General features: G+C 36.6%; 1 non-coding gene across 1 annotated transcript; it reads right to left on the reverse strand.

Annotated features, from left to right (window-relative positions):
• Positions 1-3,983: 3,983 nt before the first annotated feature.
• LOC148574241 (small nucleolar RNA R71) lies at positions 3,984-4,091 on the reverse strand. The gene has a single exon (XR_015906005.1). It is a non-coding gene; the product is annotated as a small nucleolar RNA R71 (small nucleolar RNA).
• Positions 4,092-5,153: the final 1,062 nt, after the last annotated feature.

The following is a 5,153-nucleotide window of genomic DNA, read 5'->3' on the forward strand; positions in this document are numbered from 1 at the left end:
AAGTTTAGATGACGCAAACTGGCGTTCAACGCCAGCTCTCTGCCCAAATCTGGCGTCCAGCGCCAGAAAAGGATCCAAAACCAGAGTTGAACGCCCAAAATGGCACAAAAACTGGCGTTCAACTCCAAGAAGGACCTCTACACGTGCAACACTCAAGCTCAGCCCAAGCACACACCAAGGGGGCCCCGGAAGTGGATTTATGCATCAATTACTTACTTCTGTAAACCCTAGTAGCTAGTTTATTATAAATAGGACCTTTTACTATTGTATTAGACATCTTTGGATTATCTTTTGATCCTTTGATCATCTTTGGACGCCTAGTTCTTAGATTAGAGGGGCTGGCCATCTCGGCCATGCCTGGACTTTTCACTTATGTATTTTTAACGGTAGAGTTTCTACACCCCATAGATTAAGGTGTGGAGCTCTGCTGTTCCTCAAAGATTAATGCAAAGTACTACTGTTTTCTATTCAATTCATCTTATTTCGCTTCCAAGATATTCATTCGCACTTCAACCTGAATGTGATGAACGTGACAATCATCATCATTCCCTATGAACACGTGCCTGACAACCACTTCCGTTCTACCTTCGACTGAATGAATATCTCTTAGATCTCTTAATCAGAATCTTCGTGGTGTAAGCTAGAATGATGGCGGCATTCAAGAGAATCCGGAAGGTCTAAACCTTGTCTGTGGTATTCCGAGTAGGATTCAATGAATGAATGACTGTGACGAGCTCCAAACTCGCGATTGTTGGGCGTAGTGACAGACGCAAAAGGATAGTAAATCCTATTCCAGCATGATCGAGAACCGACAGATGAATAGCCGTGCCGTGACAGGGTGCGTTGACCATTTTTACTGAGAGGATAAGATGAAGCCATTGACAAGGGTGATGCCTCCAGACGATTAGCCGTGCCGTGACAGGGTATTTGGATCATTTTCCCGAGAGAAGACCGAAAGTAGCCATTGACAATGGTGATGTATCACATAAAGCCAGCCATGGAAAGGAATAAGACTGATTGGATGAAGACAGCAGGAAAGCAGAGGTTCAGGGGAACGAAAAGCATCTCTATTCGCTTATCCGAAATTCTCACCAATGAATTACATAAGTATTTCTATCATTTGATATTTATCTTTTAATTATCTAATCCAATCACATTTAACCCTACTTGACTGAGATTTGCAAGGTGACCATAGCTTGCTTCATACCAACAATCTCTGTGGGATTCGACCCTTACTCACGTAAGGTATTACTTGGACGACCTAGTGCACTTGCTGGTTAGTTGTGTGAAGTTGTGAACCATGGTATTGGCATCATGTTTTTTGGTGCCATTACCAAGGAAAGAAAGAGCGATGAATTTTACATAATCAAAGTGTAATCACAATTTCTGCGCACCAAGTTTTTGGCGCCGTTGCCGGGGATTGTTCGAGTTTTCGGCAAGCTTTTGGTCCGGTAACATTAGTGCCAAGTTTGATCCGGCAACAGCACCAAGTTTTTGGCGCCGTTGCCGGGGATTGTTCGAGTTTGGACAACTGACGGTTCATCCTGTTGCTCAGATTAGGTAATTTTCTTTTTGTTTTGTTTTCAAAAATTTTTTCAAAAATCTTTCAAAAATTTTTATTTTGTTTTCGAAAAAAAATATATATATAAAAATATTTTTAAAACAAAAATGTTTTTCTATTGTTTTCGAAAAATTATTCAGAATTTTTAAGATTGAATTCTAGTGTTTCATGAAGCATGTGAAGCCTGGCTGGCTGCAAAGCCATGTCTAAATTCTTTTGGACTGAGGCTTCCAAACCATCAGCATAGAGGCAAGTTACATATTTGATAAGTAATGAGCAGTATATTCTGATATCTTGCTGAAGCTTGGCTGGCCATTGACCATGTCTAGTGTTTTGGACCGGAGCTTTCATTGAAAGTTTGGCTGGCTAGTGAGCCATGTCTAATTCCTGGACTGAAGCTTTAGACTAACATGGCAAGATTCCTGGAATTCATATTAAAAATTTTGGAATCCTTATTTTCCTTTTTCAAATTAATTTTCGAAAAAAAAATACAAAAAAATTAGAAAATCATAAAAATCAAAAATATTTTTTGTGTTTCTTGTTTGAGTCTTGAGTCATATCATAAGTTTGGTGTCACTTGTATATGCATCTTGCATTTTTCGAAAATTCATGCATTCATAGTGTTCATCATGATCTTCAAGTTGTTCTTGGTAAGTCTTCTTGTTTGATCTTGATGATTTCATGTTTTGTGTCTTTTCTTGTTTTTCATATGCATTCTTGAATTCTTAGTGTCTAAGCATTAAAGAATTCTAAGTTTGGTGTCTTGCATGTTTTCTTTGCATTAAAAAAATTTTTCAAAAATATGTTCTTGATGTTCATCATGATCTTCATAGTGTTCTTGGTGTTCATCTTGACATTCATAGCATTCTTGCATGCATCACATATTTTGATCTAAAATTCTCATGCATTGCATAATTTTCATGTTTTTCTCCCTCATCATAAAAATTCAAAAGTCAAAAAAAAATTATCTTTCCCTTTTTCTCTCATCAAATTCGAAAATTTGAGTTGACTTTTTCAAAAATTTTTAAAATCAAGTTGTTTCTTATGAGTCAAATCAAATTTTCAATTTGAAAATCTTATCTTTTTCAAAATCTTTTTCAAAAATCAAATCTTTTTCAAATTTCTCAGTTGTTTTCGAAAATTCCAAAAAAATATTTTTCAAAAATATTTTTCTTAATTTTACATCATATTTTCGAAAATAACATCAACAATTAATGTTTTGGTTCAAAAATTTTAAGTTTGTTACTTGCTTGTTAAGAAAGATTCAAACTTTAAGTTCTAGAATCATATCTTGTGATTTCTTGTGAATCAAGTCATTAATTGTGATTTTAAAAAATCAAATCTTTTTCAAAACTAATTTCTATCATATCTTTTCAAAAATATCTTCTCATCTTATCTTTTTCAAAAATTTGATTTCAAAATATCTTTTCTAACTTCCTAACTTCTTATCTTTTCAAAATTTGTTTCAACTAACTAACTAACTTTTTGTTTGTTTCTTATCTTTTTCAAAACCACCTAACTAACTCTCTCTCTCTAATTTTCGAAAATATCTTCCCTCTTTTTCAAAAATCTCTTTTTAATTAACTAATTATTTTAAGTTTTAAATCTTAATTTTCGAAAATTACTAACATTTTTCAAAAACTATTTTCAAAAATCACTAACTCTTTTTCAAAAATTATTTTCGAAAATTTTCTCCTTCTCTCCTTCCCTTCTATTTATTTATTCATCTACTAACATCTCTTCATCACAACACCAAAAATCCGAACCCTCTCTTTCTCTGAGTTCAGATTTTTTCTTCTTTTCTTCTACTAACACAAGGACCTCTATACTGTGGTATAAAGGATCCATATTATTATTATTATTTTTTCTGTGCCCTCTTCTTTGTCATATGAGCAGGAGCAAGGACAATAATATTCTTGTTGAAGCAGATCTAGAACCTGAAAGGACTTTGAAGAGAAAACTAAGAGAAGCTAAAATACAACAATCCAGAGATAACCTTTCAGAAATTTTCGAACAGGAAGAGGATATGGCAGCCGAAAATAATAATAATGCAAGGAGAATGCTTGGTGACTTTACTGCACCTAATTCCAATTTACATGGAAGAAGCATCTCCATTCCTGCCATTGGAGCAAACAACTTTGAGCTGAAACCTCAATTAGTTTCTCTAATGCAGCAGAACTGCAAGTTTCATGGACTTCCATCTGAAGATCCTTTTCAGTTCTTAACTGAATTCTTGCAGATATGTGATACTGTTAAGACTAATGGAGTAGATCCTGAAGCCTACAGGCTCATGCTTTTCCCTTTTGCTGTAAGAGACAGAGCTAGAGTATGGTTGGACTCTCAACCTAAGAATAGCCTGAACTCTTGGGATAAGATGGTCACGGCTTTCTTAGCCAAGTTCTTTCCTCCTCAAAAGCTGAGCAAGCTTAGAGTGGATGTTCAAACCTTCAGACAGAAAGAAGGTGAATCCCTCTATGAAGCTTGGGAAAGATACAAACAGTTGACCAAAAAGTGTCCTTCTGACATGCTTTCAGAATGGACCATCCTGGATATATTCTATGATGGTCTGTCTGAGTTATCTAAGATGTCATTGGATACTTCTGCAGGTGGATCCATTCACCTAAAGAAAACGCCTGCAGAAGCTCAAGAACTCATTGACATGATTGCTAATAACCAGTTCATGTACACTTCTAAGAGGAATCCTATGAGTAATGGGACGCCTATGAAGAAGGGAGTTCTTGAAGTTGATACTCTGAATGCCATATTGGCTCAGAACAAAATACTGACTCAGCAAGTCAATATGATTTCTCAGAGTCTGAATGGAATGCAAGCTGCATCCAACAGTACTCAAGAGGCATCTTCTGAAGAAGAAGCTTACGATCCTGAGAACCCTGCAATAGCAGAGGTGAATTACTTAGGTGAACTTTATGGAAACACCTATAACTCATCATGGAGAAATCATCCAAATTTCTCATGGAAGGATCAAAAGCCTCAACAAGGCTTTAATAATGGTGGAAGAAATAGGTTTAACAATAGTAAACCTTTTCCATCATCCACTCAGCAACAGACAGAGAATTCTGAGCAGAATCCATCTAGCTTAGCAAACTTAGTCTCTGATCTATCTAAGGCCACTGTGAATTTCATGAATGAAACAAGGTCCTCCATTAGAAATTTGGAGGCACAAGTGGGCCAGCTGAGTAAGAAGATCACTGAAATCCCTCCCAGTACTCTCCCAAGCAATACAGAAGAAAATCCAAAGAGAGAGTGCAAGGCCATTGATATTACCAAAATGGCCGAACCCAAAGAGGGAGAGGAGGACGTGAATCCCAGTGAGGAAGACCTCCTGGGACGTCCAGTGATCAATAAGGAGTTTCCCTCTGAGGAACCAAAGGAATCTGAGGCTCATCTAGAGACCATAGAGATTCCATTGAACCTCCTTATGCCCTTCATGAGCTCTGATGAGTATTCCTCTTCTGAAGAAAATGAGGGTGTTACTGAAGAGCAAGCTGCCAAGTTCCTTAGTGCAATCATGAAGATGAATGCCAAATTATTTGGTATTGAGACTTGGGAAAATGAACCTCCCTTGTTCACC

This window comes from Arachis ipaensis, chromosome B2 (assembly GCF_059453495.1).
Source record: "Arachis ipaensis isolate K30076 ecotype BB chromosome B2, ASM5945349v1, whole genome shotgun sequence".
Lineage (NCBI taxonomy): Eukaryota > Viridiplantae > Streptophyta > Magnoliopsida > Fabales > Fabaceae > Arachis > Arachis ipaensis.